We start from the raw sequence: 15,252 nt of genomic DNA, 5'->3' as shown, positions 1-15,252 counted from the left end.
AATAAGAGAGAACCTTCTTGTTCCTTCTCACAGTGTTGCCTTCCCTCCCAGACATTATTAATCAATCAATCTTTTTTCCCTAACTATACAGGCACAGATGGAATAGTCCCTGCTGTAATTCTCGCTCCTGGCAGATGGCTCTGCCTCTACCCTCCGGTAGCCTCCTCTCCTGGCTGTGTCCCTGCAGCCCTGATGAGGTTGCAGCCTCCTGCTGTCACCTCACCATCCCCTGCTTGGCCTCTGAGCTATTCCAGAACCTGGGTGACCCATTCTCTGTCTTAAACCATCTGTGTTTGAAATACTTGACTGGAAAGTATCTGGCAATGACCCCCTGATAGGTTAGGGAAGGGAGGTTCTGTCTTTCTCTTGACTTCAAGGTCTAGGGTATGGATTTTGAAAACTCGCATCAGCTTTGAGGGACCTGCAGGTGTTGAAGACCAAGAAAGGGGGCAAATGGTAGACCAGATGAGGACCCAAAGCTGAAGATGAGAGAATTACCCCCTTGTCATCAAGATTAGCATTGCAAGTCTGTCTGTTTCCATTTTTTGATATCATTGAGATTTTAGAAAGCCTTATTTAAATGTTCCAGCTGGGCCTCAGCTATATGGAGAGGTTTGATTTCACTTTAAATGTATGATTTATGGATTACTTTCAAAAAACAACCTACTTCTGGACCCCCAGTGCTGTCTTCACTTATTTTTATCTTAACTTTCATTCCTTAAATATGGCTAAAACAATTAAAAATACAATCTCCTCATGCTGAGGAGTTCTTATGTAACTAGAAAGTCAAACAAAATTTTAAATTAAATCTAAAAATACATAAAAGTAATAAAGTTCAAATTTATTGCTTTACCCTGGTATTGGTTTTTTTGGCTGAAACAAAATTGCAGCTCTCAGCGTGAATACGTTTCTGACTCCTCTTCTGTGGGTTCTTTTGAGTTTGGCATGTATATGTTACCCCGTGAACAAAGATGAGGAGTCATTTCTCCTATCATTTTTGTCTCTACTCAACCTTCTGCAAACCTTGAACAATACAGGGAGAGGCCCTTAGCTTACATTTGGCAGAACCCCATCATTTGTTATTAAGTAAATCTTTAGTCTTTGTTGGTCTGAAAGAAACATGTCAGACAAAACAATCCTGGGCCAGGACTCAACTATGAAGTAGTCATCATGTGGTCCCCAATCCTCTGCTACTCTTTGTGTCTTTAAGATTACTGTGGACTGGGTGTGGTGTCCTCATACCTGTCATCCCAGCACTTTGGGAGGAGGATCCTCCTTGCAAGCAGGAGGATCACTTGCTAGTCAGGAATTTGAGACCAGCCTGGGCAACCCAGTGAGATCTCATCTCTAGAAAAACGTATTTTTAAAAATGTAGTCAGGTGTGGTAGCACACGTCTGTAGTCCCAGCTACTTAGGAGCCTGAGGCAGGAGGATCACTTGAGCTCAGGAGTTGGAGGCTACAGTGAGCTATGATGGTACCACTGCACTCCAGCCTGGGAGACAGAGCAAGCCCCTGTCTCCAAATACATACATACATACATACATACATACATACATACATACATAAACAAATAGATTCTTGTGTTATAAAATAAAAATTCTTATGCAGGTCCTCTGAGAGACAGTAATAGTAAGAGTCACCCTGAGCCCAGCCCAGCACTAGGGGTAATAAATAATGAGTAATCCCTGGGGAAGCTGGGCTTCAAAAGAAAGGAATTACAACTCTAGGGCTTAGCGTCTGTCTCTTCCCACATGGTGATTCTCCTTCCTCCGTAGCCATAAAGGATGTGGGCTTGTTTTTAGTCACAGAGTCTAGCAGGTTTTCTTACATTTTTATGAGTTTTATGTACAGAAAATAAAATCATGTCACCTCTGATCACGTTATATGGATTAATGCCACATTCAATGCAATGCCACTGGCAAGGTCTGTGAGATATTGGGATAAGACAATTGAAAGTTAGAAAATTTTAAAAAAAGAAAGTAAATGTTAGGTAAGAGTGAGAGAGGATGGAGGTTTTGGAAGAAAGCAATCAAGTAATCTCTCCTTACTCACATTTTCAGAACACAATAAAACAAGTATAATAAGTGTTCTACATGTAGATGGAAACACATTCTTTTTTGACATCATCCTTAATTATGCGTAGATGCACATGTCACATAACACAGTGAAAAATATAGGTGTCATTTGGGAAAATAAAACACATTTTAATGGTCACCGTCTTTGGAGAGCAATATAGTAAATGTTAGGACACCTGTACCTCACAACCCAGCAATTCCCCTCCTGGGTATAGACACTGGGAAACTTTTCCCCATCAGCTAAAAGGAGATGTATATATAAATGGTCATGGCGGTATTGTTTGTAATGGTTAAAAAAATGGGAAAACTCCACTCCCAAGTCAACAGATACGTGCCTTGTGGTATAGTCACACAATGTTGTACTCAATTCATTCAGGAGGGCAAACGAATGACCTACAACAATACACACCCGAGTTGAATGAACTGCAACAATACACACCCATGATGAATGAATTACAACAATACACACCCATGATGAATGAATTACAACATTACACACCCATGATGAATGAATTACAACAATACACACCCATGATGAATGAATTACAATTCACACCCATGATGAATGAATTACAATTCACACCCACGATGAATGAATTACATTACACACCCACGATGAATGAATTACAATACACACCCATGATGAATGAATTACAACAATATATACCCATGATGAATAAATTACAACAATTCACACCCATGTTGGTGACTCTTACACTAAAACTACTGACTGAAATAAACAAATTGCAGATGATTCATACACTTAGATATCATCTCTTGAGAGCACCAAAATATACATGCAATATTATTTATTTTTATTACAAACATGTTTGTAATATAAATATCAATAATGGTATCAGATGATAAATACCAAATTCAGGGTAGCGTTACCCCTGGGAGGAGAGAGGGAGGGAGATAATGAGGGAAGTTATATGGGGACCTCTATTCTACTAGTGATGTTTCAGTTCTTAAGCCACAAAGAGATCTACGTAGGTTTATACCCTTTGTATGTTTTTGAATACCTGGACTAAGTCAAGATTTTCACAAATCAGCCATTTTACATAAAATTCAAGTCTACTTGGAAACACTTTAACGGGAACCTTTGACATTTCCATGGACTTCTGGCTGTTCCTGGAACATAGCTTATAAACCTGAGCACGTGTTCTGCTCAATGATCTCACTGGGTTTCTCTATCAAAGAGGCTCCTTTATCCTTTGTTAGTCTATCAAGACTCTGTGAAAACATTAGTCAGTAAAGCAAAATAGACTTGCCACCAGTCTAGATGGTTTCCTTAAGCCGATACACCCTTGTTTAAAGCAGTTGCTTTCATTGTTGTGCTGGTTCATTGGTTTGATAGAGGAAAAGCTCCTTGGAGCAGAGCAGAGGAACATGTTTTCAACTCCCCACCCCACAGAGCCTGGGGGTTCAGGTCTGAAAGCTGCAGCAAAAGTCTAGACTGAGTCTAAAACTAAGTTGCAAAATGACTCCTTCTGTGCTCCCTAAGGGAAGATCCCATACATCAGACCAATCTACTAGGAGGTCACAAGATGGTTGCCCTAAGGCTGGGGGATGTGGACCTTACACAGTCTTCATATCTGCTCCCCAACTCTCTTTGTCTATCTCTGCACCTTAGTGGACCCCATGACCTACTGCTCTCTGGCTCCTCCCACACTCTTCTCCCTGAAGAATTGGGTCATCGTTGCCTCTATATCATACTCTGAATACCACCAACCACAACATGAATTTAGGAGGTATTTGGTAGAGTGGAAGCAGAGTGGAAGCATTTAGCTTTTGGCTGTATCCCTCAGTGGTTGTTGAGCCTTGGGCAAGTAATTTCACTTTTTGAGTCTCTGTTTTAGAACAGGGATGATAACATCTAACTCATGCACTGATTGTAGTGGCTGGAACTCAGCAAATGTCATCATTGTCCCCATCACCCTGGAGTCCAGCCAGCTCCAGCACTGACACACATCCCTTGCTATGGGTGAGCCTCACTGCCCTGGCTGAGGTAAGGGCCACCTGGTCTTAGCATCCTGCACCCACACATCTGTAGGTGAATTTTAATCTTCTATTGTATAGCACACACAGGACAAGAGGCAGATTTCTGACAAATGAAAATTTGACTCTGCATCTGGCCAAACTGACTACATATGTAGGACAAGTCTGAGAACTTAACTTTTAGGGACGGTTTTACATTTTTCAAAAAGTATTAGTATCTGTTCAATATCTGTATAGTAGGTATCATGTGTACACAGAGTAGAGTCTGGGAAGAGAAGACTGTAAGTCTTAAGAACATAAGTCTGAGCTTCAGGTCAGGGAAAGATTCGTGGAAAAAGTTGAGTTAACTTTGGGGGACAATAGAATTTTCAGACAGAGGCTGGGCATGGTGGTTCATGCCTGTAATCCCAGAACTTTGGGAGGCTGAGGTGGGTGGGTCATCTGAGGTCGGGGGATCAAGACCAGCCTGAACAACATGGAAAAATCCCATCTCTACTAAAAATCCAAAAAAAAAAAAAAAAAAAAAAAAAAAACTTAGCTGGGCACGGTAGCACATCCCTGTAATCCCAGCTACTTGGGAGGCTGAAGCAGGAGAATCCCTTGAACCTGGAAGGCAGTGGTTGCGGTGAGCCAAGATTGCACCATTGCACTCCAGCCTGGGCAACAAGAGCAAAACTCCCTTTGAAAAAAAAAATTTTTAATTAATTATTTAAAAAAAAGAATTTTCAGGTAGACAAGGAAAAGAACAGAACCCAGGCATGAAGCTCAGCATGGGCAGAGGCATAGGGACCAGGAAAACCATGGACTTCTGATGAAACACCAGCAATGCTAGAGCAAAATATCCTGAAGCAGTGGTGATAGCTCAGACTGGAAAGCCCTGCAGGGGTCTGTTCATAAAGAGCCTTGAATGTCATATAAGGGTGAGGGTGGGGGAATCTCCTTCTGTAGGCAATGGGAGCACCTAGAGAAGAATTTGGAGAAGAAAAGTGGCATGATTAGATTTGTGTTTCAGAGTAGCAGCTCTACCAGTAAGAAATTGACTGGTTAGAGGAAGTGAGTGTTGGAGATGAGAAACTTGGCTAGGAGACTAAGGCAAGAATTCAGTCAGGAGATGGCCTCTGTGGTCAGGAGGAGTGGCTCAGCCTATAATTCGACTGCTTTGGGAGGCCAAGGCAGGAAGATTGAAGCCAGGAACTCAAATCAGCCTGGGCAACACAGCAAGATCCCATCTCTACAAAAAAAAAAATTAAAAGTTTGCTGAGTATGGTGGTGAGAGTCTGTGGCCCAAGCTACTTGGGAGCTGAGACAGGAGGATTGCTTGAGCCCAGGAATTAGAGGCTGCAGTGAGCAAGAATCATGTCACAGCTCTCAGGTCTGGGTAACAGAGAGAGTGAGATCCCATCTCAAAAATGAAGAAAGAAAAAGAAGGAGAAGGAGGAGGAGGCGGCAAGAAGAAGGAGGAGAAGGAGAAGGAGGAGGAGAAGTAAGAAGAGGAGGAGTAAGAGGAGAAGGAATAGAGGAGGACGAGGAGGAGGAAAAAGAGGAGGAGGAGGAAGAGGAGGAAAAAGAGGAAGAGGAAGAGGAGTAAAAAGAGGGAGAGGAGGGGGAAGAGTAGGAGGAAGAAGAGGAAGAGGAGCAGGAGGAAGAGGAAGAGGAGGAAGAAAAATGAGAAGGAGAAAAAGGAGGGGGAAAAGGAAGAGGAGGTAGTCTTCTATTCCAGAAACATGCCCACCATGTGGATGAAGAGGAAGAAATAAATACAAGGTATCTTGAAGAGATGAAGTAACAGGATGTGGAAACTGACTGAATGTGAAAAGGAAGGCAAAAGGAGAGCATATAAAGGCAAGTTGTTGGCTTGAGTGCCTAGAGGGAGTGGACTGCCATTTAATGGGACGAGAAAGAGAGAGAGAGAGAGAGGAGAGCAGCCCAAGGAGGATTATGATGAGGTCCCAATTATGGTACTTTAAAATGTCTCTGGAACAATCAGGGATTGCTGGAAAATATATAAACAAATCAAAAACCTACTTGGGCATGTAGCCATTAAACTTGAGGGAATGCATGTTCTCTAGCTCAAAGCTATGCAATGCAGTTATGATTTGAGCCACATTTCTAATTTCAGACTTTCGAATAGCTACATTCAATAGCATTTCTATACACCAGTAATGAAGTAGCTGAAAAAGAAATCAAGAAAGAAATCCCATTTACAATTCCTACCAAAAAGTAAAATACTGAGGAAGAAATTTAACCAAAGAAATTGAAAGACCTCTACAGAGAAAACTATAAGATGCTGATGAAAGAAAATGAAGAAGACGGAAGCCACAAACAAATGAAGACATCTCATGCTTACGGATCAGAAGAATTAATATTATTAAAATAATCGTGATCATACTATCCAAAGCAATCTACAGATTCAATGCAATTCCTATCAAAATACCAATTACATTTTTCACAAAAATAGAAAATAGAAAAAAATTCCTAAAATTTGTATGAAATCTCAAAAGAACCTGAATAGCCAAAGCAATGCTTTGACAGAAAAAAAAGAAAGAAAAACAGAAACAACAAAAAAGGCTAGAGGTATCACCTGATAGAGCTTCAAAATATACCGAAAGCTGGCTGGGCGTGGTGGCTCACGCCTGCAATCCTACCACTCTGGAAGGCTGAGGTGGGAGGATTGCCTGAGCTCAGGAGCTTGAGACCAGCCTGGGCAACACGGTGAAACCCTGTCTCTAATAAAATACAAAAAATTAGCCAAGTATGGTGACTGGTGCCTGTAATCCCAGCTACTCAGGAGGCTGAGGCAGGAGAATTGCTTGAACCCGGGAAGCAGAGGCTACAGTGAGCCAAGATCATGCCACTGCACTCCAACCTGGGCAACAGAGCGAGACTCTGTCTCCAAAAAACAAAACAAAACAAACAACAGCAACAACAATAATAATAATAATAAATGCTATAATAACCTAAACATCATGGTATTGGTATAAAAACAGACACATATATCAATGGAACAGAGTAGAGAACTCAGATATAAATAACTCTATATATTTATAGCAACTGATTTTTGAAAAAGGTGCCAAGAACATACATTGAGGAATGAACATCCTCTTCAATAATGGTGATGGGAAAACTGGATACCCTCTCTCTCACCATATAAAAAATCAATGCAAAATGGATTAAAAGCTTAAATGTAAGACCTGAAATTATAAACTTGCTAGAAGAAAACAGGGGAAACAATCCAGGACATTGGTCTTGGCAAAGGTTTTATGGCTCAGACCTCAAAAGTACAGGCAACAACACAGAAATAGGCAAATGCAACTACATTAAACTAAAAAGCTTCTGCCCAGGAAAAGAAACACTCAACAGAGTGGAGAGACACCTACTGAATGGGAGAAAATATTTGTAAATTATTCATCTGACAAGGAACTAGTATCCAGAATGTTCAAGGAACTCAACAACTCAACAGCAAATAACAATAATAATAATCCCATGAAAATGTGGGCAAATGATCTGAGTAATTATTTCTCAAAAGAAGACATTCGAATAGCTAACAGATATATGAAAAAATGCTCAACATCACTAATCATCAGAGAAATGCAAATCAAAACCACAAGGAGTTACCATTTTACTCCAGTTAGAATGGTGGTTATTAAAGAGACAGAAAATAACAGATGATGGGAAGGATGTGGAGAAAAGGGAATTCATACATTGTTGATAGGAATGTACATTAGTATAGCCATTATGGAAAATGACATGAAGATTTTTTTTTTCTTTTGAGACCAATTTCACTATTGTCAGCCAGGCTGGAGTGCAATGGTGCGATCTTGACTCACTGCAACTTCCGCCTCCCGGGTTCAAGTGATCTACTGCCTCAGCCTCTCGAGTAGCTGGGATTACAGGCACCTGCCACCACACCTGGCAAATTTTTTGTATTTTTAGTACAGACAGGGTTTCATTATGTTGGCCAGGCTGGTCTTCAACTCCTGATCTCAGGTAATCCACTGGCTTCAGCCTCTCAAAGTGTTGGGATTACAGGTGTGAGCCACCATGCCCAGCTAGTATAAAGATTTCTTAAACTAAAAATAGAACTATCATATAATCCAGCAATTGCACTATTGGGTATTTATCCAAAGGAAAGGAAATCAGTCTATCAAAGAGCTACCTGCACCCCCATGTTTATTACAGCATAACTATAATAGCCATGATATGAAATCAACCTGAGTGTCCATCATTGGATGAATACATAAAGAAAACGTGACATATATATACAATAGAATACTGTTTGGACATAAGAAAGAATGAAATCCTGCCATTTGCAGCAATATGGATGGAAATGGAGGTCATGATGAAATAAGCCAGACACGGAAAAACAAATATTGCATATTCTCACTCATATGTGGGAACTAAAATAGTTGATCTCATAGAGAGAGAGAGAGTAGCATAAGTTACTAGAAGCTGGGAGGGGTGTGTTGGAGAGGGGTCAGGAGGAGAGGTTGATTAATGGGTACAAACCTACAGATGGATAGAAGAAAAAAGTTCTAGTGGTTGATAGCACAGTAGGGTGATGATAGCTCATATTATATTTTTCAAAATAGCTAGAAGATCTGAAATGTTCTCCATACAAAGAAATGATAAATGTTCAAGGTGATGAACTCTCTAACGTCCTGATTTGATCCTTACGCATTGTATGTATGCATCAAAATATCACGTGTATACCATGAATATGTACAAATATTATGTATCAATATGAAAAGGCAAAAAAGAAATAGTTAAAAGTAATTCTAATAATGCACTTATATTAAATTATATTTAAGTTATATATATTATATATTTTATCTAATTCATTTAGACAAATACATCTAATCTATTTTCATGTCACCATGTAATAAATTGAAAAATTAAGGTATTTTTTATATATACATATTTTTTATACTAAACCTTCAAAATCTAGTGTGCATTTTATGCTGATAGCACATCTCAAGGCAGACTGGCTGCATTTCAAGTGTTCAATAGTCACATGTGGTCAGTCGTTACCACGTTAGACCAGGCATCTCTAACTGATTCCCTGGCCCCACTATAGAATCCATAAACCTGGGATTTGTCTACTACTGGAAAATCGTGATTGCTGCTCTAACAGCTTATTTTGACAATGTAGTTGCTCCCAGTGCTATTTTGTAATTGGGATTTTGGCATATCCTAGGGCCTCTGGTACAAGGGAATTTAACAGCATCAATGCCTGAAGTGCTTTGACCTCTGCGGTGAAAGCTGATGGTCACACACAAGGAATGAAGGAACTCAGCACTCTCATTGTACAGGAGGGACACAGGGTCTGGTTGAAGGGGATGCATGGGGCACAGAAAAACCAAGCTGAACTAACCAGTTAACTTGATCCTGTACCCCACTCTCCTCCCAGCCAATTGAACATGAGTCTTGAGTTTCTCTGTTTTCTTTCTTTCTTTTTTTTCCATTTGAAGTATTACATGAGATCTTCTCTTTTTACTTAACTGCATTCCTGTTGGGATTTTCATTAGCTGGTTGCTGCAGCTACCAGGACACTAGGTGGAACTATGCTCAGTACAGAGTAAATGTTAATATCTTTCAAATCTACCCAGAATGACATGCCCAGGAGCCTTACCCAAGAGCTATGCATGATTTACTCGACCTGTAAAATAAATTAAAAGTTGCTTTAAAGCCTGTACGGTAATATGTAAATCCTGCTCCATTCCTTCCACACACGTCGGCATAGCCATTAGAATCTCTTTCACAAGCATTAAGTTTGAAAGTGAATGACAGCTGTGCACACAAGCTTAATAGGAATCTCCAGCCAGAAATCTATAGAGACCAAAGAATAATAGAAAGTCCATGGATGTAACTGGGGGTTATTAGACTTCTCAATGCTAATTTTTTTTAAAAAAGAGATGAAGTAAGAGTTTAATCTTTGTTGAGTTTCATGGTGTCCTACACTGTATTTTTAAAACTGGTTTCTGTAGTGTTAAAGACATTGCTTTACTTTGAAATTTTAGGAGAAATGGCTAAATTTCGGTTTCCCCATTTATAAAATATGTCCAAGTTCATGCTCTTTGTATAAGATAAAGGAGACCTTCTGAGACTTAATAGAATCCCCCTGAAGGCATTTTTATTCCTTTGAAGATGCTAAGTTATTACCATTAACATAATTCCCTTTGAATATCAATGTGGAGTTAATTTACCCAATCGCTATCATCCACTTGTATTAAAAGCATCACACTCAGTGAAAAGTAATGTGGCTTTGGAAAAAAATCATCTGTTTCTAGCTTCCAGAGAGCTTGTGCTCCAATTTGTTTTCGGGAGAAACTGAATGGGTCTCTTTGTTTTGTTGGTGGACTCTTTGTTAAACTTGCCCTTTTGTTTGCACATTTCTGACAGAAGGAAACGTGTTTATTACCTGATACTCGATACAAGCACTTAATAAATCCTTGTTGAATGAATAAGTAAATGAGATTGCAGAATTGCCAGGTTACCTATCCCTTCTCAGCCGCTTCCACGCTTCTCCCCCTGCCTGAGATGTAGCAGACAGGTCTGGCCCGAAAAGGAACAGAATTACTACAAATAAACAAATGCCTTAATGTTTGAGACATCAGAAATCCCCAGAAATCTTCATCTCACCCCTCTCCCCTCCCCAGCTGTTTTCCCTTCTTCCTGCCACAGTCAGATTCCAGCATGAGGTCACTGGCTTGGGGCCTCTGGGAGGCCTTTTTTTCAGTTGGATGAATATCTCCCTCTGCAAGTGCAGCGCAGTCCACCAGCCCCGGGGCGTGGCAACCCAGGGCCCTGTGATTGCCTCTGATGAGGCCAATGGCCCATGTATTTTCTCATTCCTCAGGGCCATCCAGATGGCTTCCACAGCAACTTCCTAATGTCTCCTGGGCCAACAGGATTTTTGTTGGCACACGACGGAAAAGGCTGCAAACCAACCATGGCTTTGAAAGCCCAGCAGCGACACGGCTGGCATATGTGGTCTGTTTCTAGGTCCTTCGTCTACCTTCTACGGCATGAGTTTCCATCCTGTATTTGCCCAGGCCTGGTCTTCAAGCACAAAAGCCTTGACTGTTGAGAAACAGGCGAACCGCTCTGGCTGGGAGAATGGCAGGGACGACCTGCACCTGGTTCCTGTCCCTGGGCCTATAGCTGATCCCTGTGGCCAGTCCCTGTGCTCTGGTCCCATGCAGCTGGCAATGAGCCCTAGGTCCTGCACCCCAGGCGATCCCAAAGCCAGTTTGTGCAGTGTCTACAGTAAGGCTATTCAGGAATCAAGCTGTCTCAGGATTCACATGATTAAAAATACATGAACTTGGCCTGGCACAGTGGCTCATGCCTGTAATCCCAGCACTTTGGGAGGCTGAGGCGGGTAGATCACCTGAGGTTGGGAGTTCGAGACCAGCCTGATCAACATGGAGACACTCCGTCTCTACTAAAAATACAAAATTATCCGGGCATGGTGGCAGGTGCCTGCAATCCCAGCTACTCGGGAAGCTGAGGCAAGAGAATTGCTTGAACCTGGGAGGTGGAGGTTGCCGTGAGTGAGATTGCACCATTACACTCCAGCCTGGGCAACAAGAGTGAAACTCCATCTCAAATAATAATAATAATAATAAATGAAAAGAAAATATATGAACTTGTGGGTTAAACACTAAGCTAGCCTATCCCATGATTCCCAGTGCTCAGTAAGGTAAGGTGGGACCCAGCCTCTTTTCCTCCTTAGTCTTCATTTCTATGTTGGGAACAGGGAGCATGTGGTATTGGGAAGAAGATGAAGCCAGTGAATGGTAACTTCAAAGCCCTGATTTCTCCACTGCCATTTCCATAGATCTGAGGAACTCAACCTCTTGGAGCCCTTGTTTCTCATCTATAAAAAGAGGTTAAAAATGTCTACTTTCCAAAATTCTCATAAGGATTAGGTCAAGTTTGTCCAACTGCAGCCCACAATGGCTTTGAATGCAGCCCAACACAAATTGACAAACTTTCTTAAAACATTATGAGATTATGCATGGACCTTCTTTTTTTCTTTTGTTTTTCTTTTTTTTTTTGCTCATCACCTACAGTTGGTGTTAGTGTATTTTATGTGTGGCCCAAACAATTCTTTCAATGTGGCCCAGGGAAGAAGCCAAAAGATTAACCCCCTGGATTAGATATTTCTAAAAAATTATCTTTATAGTAGAGCTCCTGCACAGCAAAATAAACTGTCAACAGAGTAAACAGACAACCTACAGAATGGGAGAAAATATTTGCAAACTATGCATCAGAAACAGGAGTAATATCCAGAATCTTTAAAGGACTTAAATCAATAAGGAAAACCATAACAACAAATGACCTCATTAAGAAGTAGGCAAAGGATATTAACAGACATTTTTCAAAAGACGATGAAGCCATTAACAAACATATGAAAAAAATGCTCAGCATCACTGATATCAGAGAAGCAAAAATCAAAACCAGTGAGAGCCATCGACACCAATCAGAATGGTTACGACTAAAAGGCCAAAAAATAACAGATGCTGGTGAAGTTGTGGAGAAAAGGGAACGCCTACACACTGTTAGTGGGAAGGTAAATTAGTTCAACCCCTGTTTAAAGAAGTTTGGAGATTTCTCAAAGAACTAAAAATAGAACTACTATTTAACCCAGCAATCCCATTACTGGGTATATACCCAAAGGAAAAGAAATTATTCTACCAAAATGACACCTGCATTTCTATGTTTATCACAGAACTATCCACAATAGCAAAGGCATGGAATCAACCTAGCTGCCCATCAACAATGACTGGATAAAGGAAATGTGGTACGTATACACCAAGGAATACTATGCAGCCACAAAATGAATGAATCATGTCCTTTGCAGCAACGTGGATGGAGCTGGAGCCCATTATCTTAAGCAAATTAGTGCAGGAAGAGAAAACCAAATACTACATGTTCTCGCTTGTAAGTGGGAGATATACATTGAGTACTCATGGACATAAAGATGGGTGCAATAGACACTGGGGACTCCAAAAGACAAGAGGGAGAGAGTGGGGCAAGGGCTGAAAATCTTCCTGTTAGGTCCTATGTTCACTATTTGAGTGACGGGATCAACAGAAGCCCAAACCTTAGCCTCATGCAATATACCCTTGTAACAAATCTGCCTATGTGTCCCTGAATCTAAAATTTAAAAAAAAAACTGTCTTCATAGTAAATGCTCAATAAATGGCAATTACTATTATACTACTATTAAAGTGTTATCTTAAAATATATATCAATATTTTATAACTAATATGTAAACATATTTTATTAACATACTATACTGTATAATTAATACCAATGTACAAATATATTAACATGTTTTAGAAATATATTAATTAATATATTTCTAAATATATTTATTAATATATTTCTAAAACATGTTACAATATTACATTAAATGTCAATACGTCTTATGACTATTAGAATAATTCTTTATATATTATTATATTGTATTAATATATTATTGTTCACACATCATTACTTCAAATATTGATTAATATCGTTTCAAAACGATACAATAAACTAACTTGCTTTACTGTTTCTAGCTGGTTTACTCTCTCTATGGAGATACATTGGAAGTATGCAAAAATAAAGTCAGCATTTTTTCCTGTTTGCTCAAAGTAAGTATAGCTTTGTTTTATTTGGAAAATAACCATTTGCTTTTTCAACAAAAGTGAAGTCATTCAAACATTTCAGAATCTAAAGCGCTGAATGGAAGTCAGGGATAACAAATCAACCCAAACCAAAGTCAACGTTCACCTTGAGTTACGGCGTCTTCACGGGTAAAGCCCCCTCTGTCCCTGCAGCTATTCAGTCAGTCAATGCTGGTTATTATTCCTCACCCAAAGGACAGGATAGGAAAAGGACAACGAATGGCCTGCCCATTACTAGCCCCTGAATATTCTGCCTGATTGCCTTCATTCTGTGGAATTCGCCTGTATTATTTCATGGAGATAGTTCTACTCTAGTTCTAACCAGCCACTCTGGCCTTCACGTCCAGTTTATCAAACCCCATGAACCCTTAGAGAGCCTATGGGTGCTCCTTGTTCATTCACTCAGTTAATAAATATGTACGGAGGCCCTGTAACATTTCTGTACCATGCTATGTACTAGGCTTACAAGGATGAACAAGATACAATGGGACAAATATACACGTAGAAGAAATAAGCCCTTGTTTCTGATACATCAACAGGGTGATGATATGAATCAATGGTCTATTCCAAAATAGCCTGAAGAGAATAATTAGAATGTTCTGAGCTCAAAGAAAAGATAAATATTTAAGGTGATAGATATCCCAGTGACCCTGATTTGATTATATAAATGTATGAAATTATCATACCTACCCAGAAAATAAGTGCATCATATATGTACCAATAAAGTTAAATACAGACATAAGAACAGGGCCAGGCATAGTGGCTCACGCCTATAATCCCAGCACTTTGGGAGGCCAAGGTGGGTGGATCACTTGAGGTTTGAAGTTCAAGACCAGCCTAGCTAACATGGGGAAACCCCATCTTTACTAAAAATGTAAAGATTAGCTGGGTGTGGTGGTATAATCCCAGCTACTCGGGAGGCTGAGGTGGGAGAAGTGCTTGAACCTGGGAGGCAGAGGTTGCAGTGAGCCAAGATCATGATGCTACACTCCAGCCTGGGTGACAGAGCAAGACTCCATCTCTCAAAAAAAAAAAAAAAAAAAAAAAAAAAAAGAGAGAGAGGAATAAGAACACAGTATAGTGGAGTGGTGCACGGTCCACTGCAATTGATAAATATGTGGGGTCTTAGAGTGTGAGGAAGGCTTGGAAAAAGGTAAGCAGAGAATGCAAAGGACACCTAGCCCCATCTCAGGGCTTCAAAGATTTCCCAGAGGATGTGGCATCCACACTGCTACCCAAAGGTGACCTTAGAGTCAGCAGGGTAGACAGGCAGGATGTGAAAGGCAGTGCCCCCAGGGAGGAGAGCACACTGGAAGATCTGGAAGGTGGGAAGTACACCAGGCTTAGGGAGCTGCAAAGCATCCCAGTGGGTAGACAGAGGGTAGACACAGTGTTTCTTCAGCACGTGGTGGGAGGATCACCTGCATCAGAGTCCTTCAGCCTTTTGGCACAAATTCATGGTTCTTGGATTTAGTGAGTCAGGATTTCTGGAAGAGAGGGC

At 40.5% G+C, this 15,252-nt stretch overlaps 1 protein-coding gene across 3 annotated transcripts in view; it reads right to left on the bottom strand.

Annotated features, from left to right (window-relative positions):
- Positions 1-15,252, bottom strand: part of FRMD4A (FERM domain containing 4A) — a 679,421-nt gene that overhangs the window by 500,024 nt on the left and 164,145 nt on the right. The gene's annotated exons all lie outside the window — the stretch shown is intronic.

The sequence above is a fragment of the Aotus nancymaae genome, unplaced genomic scaffold (genome assembly GCF_030222135.1).
Source record: "Aotus nancymaae isolate 86718 unplaced genomic scaffold, 86718_ANA_hifiasm-v0.15.2.pri h1tg000077l, whole genome shotgun sequence".
NCBI lineage: Eukaryota > Metazoa > Chordata > Mammalia > Primates > Aotidae > Aotus > Aotus nancymaae.
Note: the sequence above shows the minus strand (reverse complement) of the source record. Positions and strands in the feature narration are given on the sequence as shown.